Source organism: Hemiscyllium ocellatum, chromosome 7 (assembly GCF_020745735.1).
Source record: "Hemiscyllium ocellatum isolate sHemOce1 chromosome 7, sHemOce1.pat.X.cur, whole genome shotgun sequence".
In the NCBI taxonomy this organism is placed as follows: domain Eukaryota; kingdom Metazoa; phylum Chordata; class Chondrichthyes; order Orectolobiformes; family Hemiscylliidae; genus Hemiscyllium; species Hemiscyllium ocellatum.
Genome location: NC_083407.1, coordinates 2,777,002 through 2,794,956, shown reverse-complemented (window position 1 = coordinate 2,794,956; position 17,955 = coordinate 2,777,002).

Here is a 17,955-nt window from a genome sequence, read left to right as displayed (position 1 = left end):
ACCATCCCCACTTCTGACCTTCTGATGGAGGGAAGGTCATTGATGAAGCAGCTGAAGATGGTTGGGTTTAGGACACTCCCCTGAGGGACTCCCGCAGAGATGTCCTGGAGCTGAGATGACTAACCCTCCAACAACCACAACCATCTTCCTGTGTGCCAGGTGTGACCGAACCAGCGGAGAGTTTGCCCCCAATTATTTTTTCTCTCATTATTCACTCAGGTCAGATCTGAAGTGCCACCAGCTGGATCACTATCTAGTCCCCAAAGCTAATCCCTCTTAAGAGCCAGTCACTATGTTGTGAGTCTGGAGTCACATGTAGGCCAGACCAGGTAAGAATGACACATAGAGTCAAACAAACATACAGTACAAAGTCTGTCACTTCAGTCCATCTTGTGCAGGGTATTGATGAACCAGACATATTTTGAAAAAAACACAATGACCAGTCATTTCTGGTCATTATCAGGCGAGCTTTTGTTGAATTTTAATTTCACATTTTGTTTTTCAAGTGTTATTTGAAGGCATGGTCAGGTATTAGGTCTGGGGTTTGGAATACCAGTTGAGTGCTCCCACCACTACACCAACACCTCAGCCTCAGGGGGGGGGGGAGGAGAAAAGAAGTTCCCAAATTAAGTCACAAGAAATTGCCACACTCCGAGGGACGGCGAATCTGGGTGCACTGGTCTGTCGATCAGAAGAACCTGCTACCCAGCTGCAGCATGCGATTAAAAAGATTAATGGAATGTTGCCAGTTGGCATGGAGAGTCGAAAAGTGTGGCCCTGGAAATGCACAGCAGGGCAGGCAGCATCCCAGGAGCAGGAGAGTCAATGTTTCAGGCATAAGCCCTTCATCAGCAATGACATTCCTTTCCACACCTTTCGACTCTGATTTCTAGCATCTGCAGTCCTCACTTTCTCCTCGTTGGCAAGAAGAGACCGATGATCAGCGTGAAGAGGTTTCACTGCAGTTCTGCAGGAGATTGAGTAGCATCACACGCAGGGCACTGAGCTCAGCCGTAACCTCCTTGCGGGTGGATTACAGGCTGATCAGAGAAGCTTCACTGGACAGAGCCCTGCAGTAAGACCATAAGAACATAAGACATAGGAGTGGAAATAAGGCCATTCAGTCCATCGAGTCCACTCCACCATTCAATCATGGCTGATGGGCATTTCAACTCCACTTACCCGCATTCTCCCCGTAGCCCTTAATTCCTTGAGACATCAAGAATTTATCAATCTCTGCCTTGAAGACATTTAGCGTCCCGGCCTCCACTGCACTCTGCGGCAATGAATTCCACAGGCCCACCACTCTCTGACTGAAGAAATGTCTCCGCATTTCTGTTCTGAATTGACCCCCTCTAATTCTAAGGCTGTGTCCACGGGTCCTAGTCTCCTCACCTAATGGAAACAATTTCCTAGCGTCCACCCTTTCCAAGCCATGTATTACCTTGTAAGTTTCTATTAGATCTCCCCTTAATCTTCTAAACTCCAATGAATACAATCCCAGGATCCTCAGCCATTCCTCGTATGTTAGACCAACCATTCCAGGGAATCTCCGCTGGACATGCTCTAATGCCAGTATGTCCTTCCTGAGGTGTGGGGACCAAAACTGGACACAGTACTCCAAATGGGGCCTAACCAGAGCTTTATAAAGTCTCAGTAGCACAACGGTGCTTTTATATTCCAACCCTCTTGAGATAAGTGACCACATTGCATTCACTTTCTTAATCACGGACTCAACCTGCATGTTTACCTTTAGAGAATCCTCGACTAGCACTCCCAGATCCCTTTGTACTTTGGCTTTACAAATTTTGTCACCGTTTAGAAAGTAGTCTATGCTTGTATTCTTTTTTCCAAAGTGCAAGACCTCGCATTTGCTCGCATTGAATTCCATCAGCCATTTCCTGGACCACTCTCCCAACCTGTCTAGATCCTTCTGTAGCCTCAGTACTACCTGCCTGTCCACCTAACTTCGTATCATCGGCAAACTTCGCTAGAATGCCCCCAGTCCCTTCATCCAGATCATTAATATATAATGCAAATAGCTGTGGCCCCAACACTGAACCCTGCGGGACACCGCTCATCACTGGCTGCCATTCTGAAAAAGAGCCTTTTATCCCAACTCTCGGCCTTCTGTCAGACAGCCAATCCTCAATCCATCCCAGTAGCTCACTTTGAACACCATAGGCCCTCACCTTGCTCAGCAGCCTCCCGTGTGGCACCTTATCAAAGGCCTTCTGGAAGTCTAGATAGACCACATCCACTGGGTTTCCCTGGTCTAACCTACTTGTCTCCTCTTCAAAAAATTCCAACAGGTTTGTCAGGCATGACCTCCCCTTACTAAATCCATGTTGACTTGTTCTAATCAGACTCTGCTCTTCCAAGAATTTAGAAACCTCATCCTTAATGATGGATTCTAGAATTTTACCAACAGCCGAGGTTAGGCTAATTGGCCTACAATTTTCCATCTTTTGTCTAGATCCTTTCTTGAACAAGGGGGTTACAACAGTGGTCTTCCAATCATCCGGGACTCTCCCTGACTCCAGTGAGTTTTGAACGATCTCAACCAAAACCTCCGCTATTTCCTCAGCCACCTCTCTCAGAACTCTAGGGTGTATCCCATCGGGGCCAGGAGATTTATCAATTTTAAGACCTTTTAGCTTTTCTAGCACTATCTCTTTTGTAATGGCAACCATACTCAACTCAGCCCCCTGACTCCCTTTAATTGTTGGGATATTACTCATGTCTTCCACTGTGAAAACTTACGCAAAGTACTTATTAAGTTCTCCTGCTATTTCCTTATCACCCATCACTAGGCTTCCTGCATCAGTTTGAAGTGGCCCAATGTCTACTTTTGCCTGTCGTTTGTTTCTTATGTATTGTGAATGGGGGTGATCCAATGGTTGGACAGGTTGGCACGTACCCAACTGCAGTTTTGAAGAATGAGAGGTGATCTTACTGAAACATATAACATCCCAAGGGGAGTAGATAGGGCAGGTACGTGCTTTTGGGGCAGAATGTAAAAATAAGGGGCACAGTTTAAAAACAAACACTCTCCATAAGACAACAAAGGGTTTCCCCTCTCAGACGGGTGATTAATCTATGGAACGGTCTTTCCCATAAGGTAGTGTGGGCTGGACCATTGAATACACTCAATCATTGAATCCCTACAGTGTTGAAGAAGGCCATTCAGCCCATTGATTCCAAAACAGCGCTCCAAAGAACATCCCACCCAAGCTGTTCCCCACTTACCTCTCCCTGTAACCCTGCATTTCCATATCTAATCCACCTAGACTACACTCCGGGATACTTTAGCACAGCCAATCCACTCTAACCTGCACATCTTTGGACTGTGGGAGGAAACTGGAGCAAACCCACGCAGACACAGGGAGAACATGCAAACTCCACACATGGGATCTAACCTATGTCCCTGGCACTGTGAGACAGCCGTGCTAACCACTGAGCCACAGTGCCACTCAATGCCAAGTAGAGGCAGTGATGCAGTGGGATTTTCACTGAGCTATTAATCCAGAGCCTACAGTGTAACATTCAGGAGACAATCCCACCGGCTAATCAACTTCCATTCAATTTCACAACAGCATCTAGAATTAAAACTGTAACCACTGCTGATGCATGTGAAAACCCACTAACATCCTTTTGAGAAGGAAAGCTGTTCTCCTTCCCTCTGTCATACCTGCTCTGGACTGCACATAACTCCAGAACCACAGCATTAGACCATGGACACTCTGGACAGTTAGACCACAGACACTCTGAGCAGTTAGACCATGGAGACTCTGGACAGTTAGACATAGACACTCTGGGCAGTTAGACCATGGAGACTCTGGACAGTTAGACATAGACACTCTGGGCAGTTAGACCATAGAGACTCTGCGCAGTTAGACCATGGAGACTCTGCGCAGTTAGATCATAGACACTCTAGGCAGTTAGACCATGGACACTCTGGACAGTTAGACATAGACACTCTGGGCAGTTAGACCATAGAGACTCTGCGCAGTTAGACCATGGACACTCTGGACAGTTAGACATAGACACTCTGGGCAGTTAGACCATAGAGACTCTGCGCAGTTAGACCATGGAGACTCTGGGCAGTTAGACCATGGAGAGTCTGCGCAGTTAGACCATGGACACACTGGGCAGTTAGACCATGGACACACTGGGCAGTTAGACCATGGAGACCCTGGGCAGTTAGACCATAGACACTCTGGGCAGTTAGACCATAGACACTCTGCGCAGTTAGACCATGGAGACTCTGGGCAGTTAGACCATGGAGACTCTGGGCAGTTAGATGATGGGGACCCTGGGCAATTAGACCATGGACACACTGGGCAGTTAGACCATGGAGACCCTGCGCAGTTAGACCATGGAGACTCTGGGCAGTTAGACCATAGACACTCTGGGCAGTTAGACCATAGACACTCTGGGCAGTTAGACCATGGACACACTGGGCAGTTAGATCATGGAGACCCTGGGAAATTAGACCATGGACACACTGGGCAGTTAGACCATAGACACCCTGGGCAGTTATACCATAGGCACTCTGGGCAGTTAGACCATGGAGACTCTGGGCAGTTAGATCATGGAGACTCTGGACAGTTAGAGTATAGACACTCTGGGCAGTTAGACCACAGACACTCTGGGCAGTTAGACATAGACACTCTGGGCAGTTAGACCATGGAGACTCTGGGCAGTTAGACTGTGGACACTCTGGGCAGTTAGACCATAGACACTCTGCGCAGTTAGATGATGGGGACCCTGGGCAATTAGACCATGGACACACTGGGCAGTTAGACCATGGAGACCCTGCGCAGTTAGACCATGGAGACTCTGGGCAGTTAGACCATAGACACTCTGGCAGTTAGACCATGGACACACTGGGCAGTTAGACCATGGAGACCCTGGGCAATTAGACCATGGACACACTGGGCAGTTAGACCATAGACACCCTGGGCAGTTATACCATAGGCACTCTGGGCAGTTAGACCATGGAGACTCTGGGCAGTTAGATCATGGAGACTCTGGACAGTTAGAGTATAGACACTCTGGGCAGTTAGACATAGACACTCTGGGCAGTTAGACCATGGAGACTCTGGGCAGTTAGACCGTGGACACTCTGGGAGTTAGACCATAGACACTCTGGGCATTTAGGCATGGGCAATAAATTATGATCTAGTCAACATCCCACCAGCAAAGTTTTAAAAAGACAGATCCCTGACTGACCAGGGAGTCAGGGGTTATGGGTCAAGGGTTATGGGTCAGGGTTCATGGGTGATGGACAGAAACAAAGAGGGGGTGGCCACAACTAAATCCAGGAAGACCTTATTAGAGAGACAGGGACAACACACAGGGCCCAGGGTTAACTCATGTTGCAAGTTCTTGTCATTTGCTGTTAAAGAGGAACACGGGACAATTATTTAACAGAAGAAAGCAAGGTAAAGCACTTGTTTTACACTGTGAGTGGTCGTGGCCTGGAACTCACTGCCCATTGAGGGGTGGCTGGGGTGAGGGGAGGGGATGTAGAAGTGATGAATGATTTCAAAAGAAAATTGGATGGACACTTAGGGCAATAAAGTTGCAAGGTCATTGATTGTGAGAGTAGGGGAGTGGGACTGAGCCTTAAAGGTAGGGTTTTAATGAGCTGCAGAGTCTCTGTCAGCCCAGTATGGTTCCTAGACTGTAACTAGGCAGAAGTGGGTACTGCAGATGCTGGAAATCAAAGTCAAAATTAGAGTGGTGCTGGAAAAGCACAGCAGGTCAGGCAGCATCCGAGGAGCAGGAAAATTGACATTTCAGGCAAATGTCGATTTTCTTGCTCCTCTGATGCTGCCTGACCTGCTGTGCTTTTCCAGCACCACTCAAATCTAGACTTCCTAGACTGTAACATACAGCCTATAAACACAGCCCTCCTTGTCTGTGGGACTCCAGCTGTCGTGAGCTCGCCTGGAGACTGCTGGAAGACCTGGTGGGATTTTGTCATGTGGAGATCTCAGGAATAATGTTTTTCTCTATGAAGTGTCTTGAGGCAGTGAATTGAGAACAGTAACTCTATCGTTCAATTCCTGCAGTCACGCCCTGACCTCACAGGAAAGCATGGAACACAATCATTGACCTGATACCCTGAAGGTTATTGAGGATGGGTAAAAATACTCATCTAATATTACAAGTAAATAAAATGTCCAGCTTGCTCAGTAGAGCTACTGAGTCTGGAGAGCCTCACGTTGAGCAGGATTTTAACTGCGCCTGATTTGCTCAGCGTCACATACAACAAGTATCAGCTTGTTCAAACCCCAAACAACAATGGGGACAGAAGCAGGACTAACCTCTCTCTGTGTGAACAGCCCGGATTCTCCAGCTGACCGACAGACTGCTCTACTGTCACAGAACACGGCCACAAACACCAAACCCCACTCCCACTTCCCTGAACCAGCCCATGTAATTCAACACTTTCACTAAACCATACCCCTTCATTATGGCTGTCTGTGACAAGTCTCACTCTGTGACAAGTCTCACTCAGTGGCAAGTCTGAACTGTGTCTGGGATGGAAGTTAAACATGTGGTTTGTGTGTTTTGAGGTTTTAAATCAAATATGAAAAGAGGTCATGGTCTTGTTCTTTTCTATTCACCTTTACCAACTGCAGGCCTCCCGCCGAGTGGGAGCATCTTTGGTGAAATTCTGCAGGGCATCTTGTAGATGGTACACACTGCTGTTACTGAGTGTGGGTGGGGGGAGGGAGGGGATGGTACACACTGCTGTTACTGAGTGTGGGTGGGGGAGGGAGGGGATGGTACACACTGCTGTTACTGAGTGTGGGTGGGGGAGGGAGGGGATGGTACACACTGCTGTTACTGAGTGTGGGTGGGGGGAGGGAGGGGATGGTACACACTGCTGTTACTGAGTGTGGGTGGGGGGAGGGAGGGGATGGTACACACTGCTGTTACTGAGTGTGGGTGGGGGAGGGAGGGGATGGTACACACTGCTGTTACTGAGTGTGGGTGGGGGAGGGAGGGGATGGTACACACTGCTGTTACTGAGTGTGGGTGGGGGAGGGAGGGGATGGTACACACTGCTGTTACTGAGTGTGGGTGGGGGAGGGAGGGGATGGTACACACTGCTGTTACTGAGTGTGGGTGGGGGAGGGAGGGGATGGTACACACTGCTGTTACTGAGTGTGGGTGGGGGAGGGAGGGGATGGTACACACTGCTGTTACTGAGTGTGGGTGGGGGGAGGGAGTGGATGGTACACACTGCTGCTACTGAGTGTGGGTGGGGGGAGGGAGGGGATGGTACACACTGCTGTTACTGAGTGTGGGTGGGGGAAGGAGGGGATGGTACACACTGCTGTTACTGAGTGTGGGTGGGGGAGTGAGGCGATGGTACACACTGCTGTTACTGAGTGTGGGTGGGGGGAGGGAGGGGATGGTACACACTGCTGTTACTGAGTGTGGGTGGGGGAGGGAGGGGATGGTACACACTGCTGTTACTGAGTGTGGGTGGGGGAGGGAGGGGATGGTACACACTGCTGTTACTGAGTGTGGGTGGGGGAGGGAGGGGATGGTACACACTGCTGTTACTGAGTGTGGGTGGGGGAGGGAGGGGATGGTACACACTGCTGTTACTGAGTGTGGGTGGGGGAGTGAGGCGATGGTACACACTGCTGTTACTGAGTGTGGGTGGGGGGAGGGAGGGGATGGTACACACTGCTGTTACTGAGTGTGGGTGGGGGAGGGAGGGGATGGTACACACTGCTGCTACTGAGTGTGGGTGGGGGAGGGAGGGGATGGTACACACTGCTGTTACTGAGTGTGGGTGGGGGGAGGGAGGGGATGGTACACACTGCTGTTACAGAGTGTGGGTGCGGGGAGGGAGGGGATGGTACACACTGCTGTTACTGAGTGTGGGTGGGGGGAGGGAGGGGATGGTACACACTGCTGTTACTGAGTGTGGGTGGGGGGAGGGAGGGGATGGTACACACTGCTGTTACTGAGTGTGGGTGGGGGAGGGAGGGGATGGTACACACTGCTGTTACTGAGTGTGGGTGGGGGAGGGAGGGGACGGTACACACTGCTGTTACTGAGTGTGGGTGGGGGAGGGAGGGGACGGTACACACTGCTGCTACTGAGTGTGGGTGGGGGAGGGAGGGGACGGTACACAATGCTGTTACTGAGTGTGGGTGGGGGAGGGAGGGGACGGTACACACTGCTGTTACTGAGTGTGGGTGGGGGAGGGAGGGGACGGTACACACTGCTGTTACAGAGTGTGGGTGGGGGGAGGGAGGGGATGGTACACACTGCTGTTACTGAGTGTGGGTGGGGGGAGGGAGGGGATGGTACACACTGCTGTTACTGAGTGTGGGTGGGGGAGGGAGGGGACGGTACACACTGCTGTTACTGAGTGTGGGTGGGGGAGGGAGGGGACGGTACACACTGCTGTTACTGAGTGTGGGTGGGGGAGGGAGGGGACGGTACACACTGCTGCTACTGAGTGTGGGTGGGGGAGGGAGGGGACGGTACACAATGCTGTTACTGAGTGTGGGTGGGGGAGGGAGGGGACGGTACACACTGCTGTTACTGAGTGTGGGTGGGGGAGGGAGTGGACGGTACACACTGCTGTTACTGAGTGTGGGTGGGGGGAGGGAGGGGATGGTACACACTGCTGTTACTGAGTGTGGGTGGGGGGAGGGAGGGGATGGTACACACTGCTGTTACAGAGTGTGGGTGGGGGGAGGGAGGGGATGGTACACACTGCTGTTACTGAGTGTGGGTGGGGGGAGGGAGGGGATGGTACACACTGCTGTTACTGAGTGTGGGTGGGGGAGGGAGGGGATGGTACACACTGCTGTTACTGAGTGTGGGTGGGGGAGGGAGGGGATGGTACACACTGCTGCTACTGAGTGTGGGTGGGGGAGGGAGGGGATGTTTGTGGATGTGGTGCCAATCAAACAGCTGCTTTGTCCTGGATGGTGTCAGGTTTCTTGAGTGTTGTTGGAGCTGCCCCCATCCAGGGGAAGTGCGGAGTATTCCATCACACTGATGTTGGTCAGATTTTATTACATATGAATGCAGACTGCTTCAGTCCCTGAGGAGAGGTGAATGGGGCTGAACATTGTGTAATCATCGGGGACCATCCCCACTTCTGACCTTCTGATGGAGGGAAGGTCATTGATGAAGCAGCTGAAGATGGTTGGGTCTAGGACACTCCCCTGAGGGACTCCTGCAGAAATGTCCTGGAGCTGAGATGACTGACCTCCAACAACCACAACCATCTCCCTCTGTGCCAAGTACGACTCTAACCAGGGGAGAGTTTGCACCCAATTCCTTTATCTTTTATTCAATAGATGTGGGTAGCACCAGCTGGTCCAGTATTTATTGTCTGATGGTAATCCCTGTGAAAGGACAGTCACATTGTACATCAGACCAGATCAGGGCAACAGCTTTCTCTCTGAAGGGATCAGTGAAACAAGTTTTTTTTTATCACAAATGAGTCACCATTAGACCTTCAATTCCAAGTTATCTTTTATTGAATTGAAGTTGTGTGGTGGGATTTGAACCCGAGTCTCTGGCATATTCCCTGAATCTCTGGAATATTAACCAAGCAACAATACCACAAAGTCATTGCCCCCACTGTATCCCCAACTTCACTTTGGTTATGGCTCCTTGATACCACACCCAAGTGGTATGTTGCTTGATATCAAAGGCAGTCATAGAGTCATAGAGATGCACAGCACCTTCCAACTCCTACACTCAATGCTCTTAGCAATAAAGGCAAGAATACCAAATGCCTTCTTCACTATCCTATCTACCTGTGACTCCACTTTCAAGGAACTTTAAACCTGCACTCCAAGGTCCCTTTGTTCAGCAACACTTCCCAGGACCTTACCATTAAGTGTGTAAGTCCTGCTCTGATTTGCCTTTCCAAAATGCAGCACCTCACCTTCATCTAAATTAAACTCTATCTGCCACTCCTCGACCCATTAACACATCTGATCATGGTCCCATTGTACTCTGAGGTAATCCTCTTCACTATCCACTACACCCCCAATTTTGGTGTCATCTGCAAACTTACTAACTATACTTCCCATCCAAATCATTTATATAAATGATGAAACGTAGAGGACCCAGCATCGATCCTTTTTAACACACCATTGGTCACAGGCCAATGAAAATCAACCCTGCACCTCTACCCTCTGTCTACTACCTTTGAGCCAGTTCTGTATCCAAATGGCTAGTTCTCCCCTGTATTCCAAGTGATCTAACCTTGCTAACCAGTCTCCCATGGGGAACCTTATCTAATGCCTTACCGAAGTCCATTATCCTGATAGAACTAGAACATAGAACATAAACAGTACAGCACAGAACAGGCCCTTCAGCCCACAATGTTGTGCCGACCACTGATCCTCATGTGAGGTAAACCTAATGTACGAACCCTCAAATGTCTGTGATCATATGCATGTCCAGCAGTCTCTTAAATATCCCCAATGACCTCACTTCCACAACTGCTGCTGGCAACACATTCCACGCTCTCACAACCCTCTCTGTGTAAAGAACCTGCCTCTGACATCTCCTCTATACCTTCCGCCAACCAGCTTAAAACTATGACCCCTCGTGTTAGCCATTTCTGCCCTGGGAAATAGTCTCTGGCTATCAACTCTATCTATGCCTCTGATTATCTTGTATACCTCAATTAGGTCCCCTCTCTTCCTTCTTTTCTTCAATGAAAAAAGTCTGAGCTCAGTCAACCTCTCTTCATAAGATAAGCCTCCAGTCCAGGCAGCACCCTGGTAAACCTCCTCTGAACCTTCTCCAAAGCATCCACATTTTTCCTATAATAGGGCGACCAGAACTGGACACAGTATTCCAAGTGCAGTCTAACCAAAGTTTTATAGAGCTGCAACAAGTTCTCACGACTCTTAAACTCAATCCCCCTGTTAATGAAAGCCAAAACACCATATGCTTTCTTAACAACCCTGTCCACTTGGGTGGCCATTTTAAGGGATCTATGTACCTGCACACCAAGATCCCTCTGTTCCTCCACACTGCCAAGAATCCTATCCTTAATCCTGTACTCAACTTTCAAATTCGACCTTCCAAAATGCATCACTTCACATTTACGCAGGTTAAACTCCATCTGCCACCTCTCAGCCCATCTCTGCATCCTGTCAATGTCCCGCTGCAGCCTACAACAGCCCTCTATACTGTCAACGGCACCTCCAACCTTTGTGTTGTCTGCAAACTTGCTGATCCATCCTTCAATCCCCTCATCCAAGTCATTAATAAAAATTACAAACAGTAGAGGCCCAAGGACAGAGCCCTGTGGAACACCACTCACCACTGACTTCCAGGCAGAATATTTTCCTTCTACTACCACTTGCTGTCTTCTGTCAACCAGCCAATTCTGTATTCAGGCAACTAAATTTCCCTGTATCCCATTCCTCCTGACCTTCTGAACGAGCCTACCATGGGGAACCTTATCAAATGCCTTGCTGAATTCCATATACACAACATTCACCGCTCAATCCTCATCAACTTGTCTAGTCACATCCTCAAAGAACTCAATAAGGTTTGTGAGGCATGACCTGCCCCTCACAAAGCTGTGCCGACTGCCTTTAATCAGGCCATGCTCTTCCCGATGGTCGTAAATCCTATCCCTCAGAATCCTTTCTAACACCTTGCAGATGACAGACGTGAGACTGACTAATCTGTAATTGCCGGGGATTTCCCTATTTCCTTTCTTGAAGAGAGGAATTACATTCGCCTCTCTCCAGTCCTCAGGTATGACTCCAGGGGAGAGCGAGGATGCAAAGATCTTCGCAAGCGGCAAAGCAATCACATTTCTTGCTTCCCAAAGCAGCCGAGGACAAATCTGGTCTGGCCCTGGTGACTTGTCAATCTTAATGCTTGTCAAAATTTTCAGCACATCATCTTCCCAATCTCTATCTGTTCCAGCATGCACACCTGCTCCTCAAAGGTTTCATTCACTACAAGGTCCTTTTCTTTAGTAAAGACAGAAGCAATAAACTCATTTAGGGCTTCCCCTACCTCCTCAGACTCCACACACAAGTTCCCTATGCTATCCCTGATTGGCCCTACTCTTTCTTTGATCATTCTCTTATTCCTCACATGAGTGTAAAATGCCTTTGTGTTCTCCCTAATCCGTTCTGCCAAGCCTTTTTCATGCCCTGTCCTGGCTCTCCTCAGACCATTTTTGAGCTCCTTCCTCACCTGCCTGTAATCCTCTAGAGCTGAGCAAGACCCTAGCTTCCTCCACCTTATGTAAGCTACCTTCTTCCTTTTGATGAGAAGCTCCACCGCTCTCATCATCCAAAGTTCCTTTACCTTACCCCTTCTTGCCTGTCTCAGAGGGACATATTTATTCATCACTCACAACAACTGTTCCTTAAACAGTCTCCACATGTCTATAGTGCCCTTTCCATGGAACAATTGCTCCCAGTCCATGCTTCCCAACTCATATCTGATAGCATCATAGTTTCCTATTCCCCAATTAAATATCCTCCCATTGTGCCTACTTCTCTCCTTCTCCATAGCTATGTAGAATGTGAGGCAGTTGTGGTCACTAGCCCCAAAATGCTCTCCCACCACAAGATCTGACACCTGTCCTGGCTCATTGACATTAATAATAACGGCTTCATAATCAATTGCTCATTGGGAATGGATTAACTCTGTGGGTTAGTTTATTTAACACAGTAAAACACATTAGGGGCTATAAAGGAGACCACCTGATTTCTGGGTGTGCAGGAAGCAGGGTCATAGCAATGTGTACACAAAGCACATAGAGTTCTTCATGTGAGCTCTAAAAGTCAAAGATATACCTACATCACTGCCGTCCTTTCCAGAAGAAAGGTTCACGTGTTATTGTCAACAGTTCATCTATGAATCGCTGGAATGTTTTAGTAATGTTTTGATGTGGTCAGAGCTGGTAACTTTGTCACAAGGTACCATTGACATGTTCAGTGTGTTCCTGTCTGGGATCGTGTGGACAACAGGAGGGCCCTGGGCCATTATCTGGATAGAGATAGTGTGCGAGGGTCTAGAGGACAAAACACGAGGTAATGATGCTTGTTTGAAGAGCCGGGTGTAGGCATGATGGGCTGAATGGCCACGATAACAATCCTGTGATTCTGAAGATGCGACAGGTCTGGTGGGGACTTGAACAAGCCTTGTGTCTCCAAAGCTCTCCTCCCACCCCGAGTACAATCAAGTGGCACCCTCAGTGCCTCCTGCAAATGGTATACAACATCGAGGGGCACAGATTGGTCAGCCAAGGGATAGAACGACAATAGAAATCAGCTGCAGCTTCCCTTGTCCATACTCGAGCCAGATGGGCTGGTGAGAATTTTGAGGACTCCCATGGTAATTTCTTCCTGACTATATATCAGCCTACTGCCAGCTCTGCTGGGTCTAAAATTAGAATGGGTAGCATTACAGAATTCGTACGGCATAGAAAGAGGCGATTGAAGCCCCTGTATATTTACTGTTCCTCTCAGAGAGCAATACACCTGTGCCCCATAACCCTGAACATTATGTCTTTATAGGTAATGATTCCTTTTCAATACCTCGAGTGACCTTCCCTCCCCCAACACTCTCAGACAGCACACTCCAGACCCTAGCCCCTCGAGTTAATCTCCCCCTCCCCTCACATTCTCAGACAGTCCATCCCAGACCCTAACCCCTCGAGTAAACCTCCCTTCCCCCACACCCTCAGACAGTACACCCCAGACCCTAACCCCTCGAGTGACCCTCCCCCTCCCCCACACTCTCAGACAGTACACCCCAGACCCTAACCCCTCGAGTGACCCTCCCCTCCCCCCACACTCTCAGACAGTACACCCCAGACCCTAACCCCTCGGGTGACCCTCCCCCTCCCCTACACTCTCAGACAGTACACCCCAGACCCTAACCCCTCGAGTGACCCTCCCCTCCCCCCACACTCTCAGACAGTACACCCCAGACCCTAACCCCTCGAGTGACCCTCCCCTCCCCCCACACTCTCAGACAGTACACCCTAGACCCTAACCCCTCGAGTGTGGAAGAGTTTTGCCTTTTGTCATCATTGTGTATGTTTGCCAGTTTAATCTGTGATCACTGAGGGACCAGTTTCTCCTCCTTCACTCTCTCCAGCCCACTCAAGGATTTGTAATCCTCTATCAAGTCTCTTGACTCCAAGAAGAACAATCATGTCAGCCAGCATCGAAGGGCAGAGCACAGACAATGGGTTCAATGACCTGATTCTGCTCCTATTTCCCACAGTAGTATAGATCCAACCCCTTCAATCCATCCTCAATTAAAGTACCTCACACTGGAATCATTCTGCAAATGTTCCCATTTGCCCCAGTGTGTGGGACCCTGGGCTGTACACAGTGCTCCAGCTGAGATCACTATGCTATCCGAGACAGGCTCATTGGCATTTCCTTGCTTTTGCAGTCAGATCAGTAAAGCCCAAGATCCCATGAATCTTGTTAAGCACATTCACAACCTGTTCTGCAGTGTTCAGTGATTTATGCACGTACACAGCCAGGTCCCTCTGCAATAAAACCAGAAGATGTAGGAGCAGGATGAGGCCATTCAGCCCATCGAGTCTGCTCTGCCATCCAATGAGATCATGATTGATCTGATCATCCTCAACCCCACTATGCTGTCTTTTCCCCATCACCCTGATTCCTTTACTGATTAAAATCTATCTCAGCCTGGAATATACTCAATGTCCCAGCTGTCTGCAGTAAAGAATTTCACAGATTCACTCCTCTCGGAGAGAGGAAATTCCTCTTCATCTCTGTCTTCAATCTAAGACTATTTCAAAATTATTCTCTCCAATCCGAGACTCCCCCAAGTCTCCACATCTCCCTTCTAAAGTCCCCTGTTGTTTCAACAAGGTCACCTCTTGTTCCCTAGCAGGTACAGGCCCAACCTTGAATTTGAATTTGGTTTATTTGTTATTAGGTGTACTTTGTTACACAATACAGTGAAAAGTGTTGTATAGTGTCACCACTCTCCGGTGCTGCCTTAAAACACCGAAAAACAAACCAAAACATAGAATATAAAGGCAGGGGAACAAAAAAAAATTAAAAAGTGTTCAACTTTACAATCCTTTTTGTTAAGTGCTCTGCCATGGGGTATGGGCCAAAGTTCTGGTGGCTGGGTGAAGGATATGGAGGATAGTGAGATTTGTGTGGAACATGCTAGTATTCTGGGGCATTGTCAGGTCAAGAAAGAAGTGATGTTGGGTCTCTTGAAGAGCAGTAAGGTGGATAAGTCCCCAGTACCTGATGGTATCTACCACAGGTTACTGAGAGAGGCAAGAGAGGAAATTGCTGGGGTCTTGACCAAGATCTTTGCATCCTCGCTAGCCACTGGAGAGGTCCTGGAGGACTCTCAAGCAACTCTTGTTGTTCCTCTATTCAAGAAGAGAAATAGGGATACTCCAGGAAACTACAGATCAGTGAGTCTCACATCCATGGTTGGTGAAGCTATGTGAGAGATAGGGATAGCATTGACCCACATTTGGAAAACTATGGCCGAATCCAGGACAGTCAGCACGGCTTTGTGCAGGACAGGTCATTGTCTTACTGACCTGATTGAATTTTTCAAGGAGGTACAAAGATAATTGGTGAGGGTAGAGCAGTGGATGTTGTCTACATGGATATGAGTCAAGAGTGTGGAGCTGGAAAAGCACAGCTGGTCAGGCAGCATCCGAGGAGCAGGAGAATCAACATTTCAGGCATAAGCCATTCATCAGGAACGAGGCTTGTGGGCTGGGGGGGCTGAGAGGTAACTGGGAGGGGAGTGGGGTTTGGGGGGAGGTAGCTGAGAAAGTAATAGGTAGATGGAAGTGAGGGAGCAGGTGATAAGTCGCAGGAGGGTGGTGTCGAGTTGAAGGGTTGGGACTCGGATAATGTGGGGTGAGGAGAAATGAGGAAACTGTTGAAATCCACATTGATCCCGTGTAGTTGCAGGGGCCCAAGGCAGAACTCTTTACTGCCAATCCGCTCCATTCCCGCTCCCCACCCTGACCAATCACCTTCTCCCCCACCTCCATCCACCTATCACATTCTCAGCTACCTTCCCCCCAACCCCACCCCCCTCCCAGTTACCTCTCAGCACCCCAGCCCACAAGTCTCAGTCCTAATGAAGGGCTTATGCCCGAAACATTGATTCTCTTGCTCCTCGGATGCTGCCTGATGTGCTGTGCTTTTCCAGCAACATTCTCATGACTCTGATCTCCAGTATCTGGTTCTCAGTTTCTCCTATGTGAATTTTAATAGGGCTTTTGGAAGAGTCCTCGTGGTAAGCTCATCCAGAAGGTTAAGTTGCATGAGATCCATAGTGACTTAGTCACGTGGATTCAGAATTGGCTTGCCCATGGAGCGCAGAGGGTAGTGGTGGAAGAGTGTTTTTCAGGCTGGAGGTCCATGATTAGTGGTATGCCACATGTGTCTGTACTGGGAGCTCTGCTATCTATGATATATATATATATATATATATATATACACACACACACATACATAAATGACTTGGATGAAAATGTAGATGGGTAGGTTAGTAAGTTTGCAGGCAATAAAAAGAATGATGGAGTTGTGGATAATGTAGAAGGTTGTTAAAGGATACAGTAGGATAGAGATCAGTTGCAGATATGGACAGAGAAATGCAGATGGAGTTAAATCTGGGTAAGTGTGAGGTGCTGTACTCGGGAGATGAAAGGTTAAGGAAAGGAGTACAGTTAATGGCAAGACCCTGAACCGCATTGATGTACAGAGGGATCTTGTAGTTCAAGTCCATAGCTCCCTGAAAGTGGCCACACAAGTAGATAGTACAGCGTATCATCCGCCGCCATTTCCGCCAACTCCAAACGGACCCCACCACCAGGGATATATTTCCCTCCCCTCCCCTATCAGCGTTCCGCAAAGACCACTCCCTTTGTGACTCCCTCGTCAGGTCCACACCCCCCACCAACCCAACCTCCACTCCCGGCACCATCTCCTGCAACCGAGGGAAATGCAAAACTTGCGCCCACACCTCCTCCCTTACTTCTCTCCAAGGCCCCAAGGGATCCTTCCATATCCGCCACAAATTCACCTGCACCTCCACACACATCATCTATTGCATCCGCTGCACCCGATGTGGCCTCCTCTATATTGGGGAGACAGGCCGCCTACTTGCAGAACACTTCAGGGAACACCTCTGGGACGCCCGGACCAACCAACCCAACCACCCCGTGGCTCAACACTTTAACTCTCCCTCCCACTCCACCAAAGACATGCAGGTCCTTGGACTCCTCCATCGCCAGAACATAACAACATGATGGTTGGAGGAAGAGCGCTTCATCTTCCGCCTGGGAACCCTCCAACCACAAGGGATGAACTCAGATTTCTCCAGTTTCCTCATTTCCCCTCCCCCCACCTTGTCTCAGTCCCAACCCTCGAACTCAGCACCACCTTCCTAATCTGCAATCTTCTTCCTGACCTCTCCGCCCCCACCCCACTCCGGCCTATCACCCTCACCTTGACCTCCTTCCACCTATCACATCTCCATCGCCCCTCCCCCAAGTCCCTCCTCCCTACCTTTTATCTTAGCCTGCCTGGCACCCTCTCCTCATTCCTGATGAAGGGCTCTGGCCCGAAACGTCGAATTTCCTGTTCCTTGGATGCTGCCTGACCTGCTGTGCATTAACCAGCAACACATTTTCAGCACACAAGTAGATAGGCTGGTAAAGAAGACACACCTTTATTGGTTAGGGAACTGAGTACACACTCTCAACAATTGAGAACAAGACTCAGAATGTCATTTTTCAGATTTGTAAGACTTTGGTTAGGCCACACTGAGAGTATTACATTAAGTTCTGGTCACCACATCACAGCAAGGATGTGGAGGCTTTGGAGAGGGAGCAGAAGAGGTTTCCCAGGATACTGCCTGTATTAGAGGGTATGA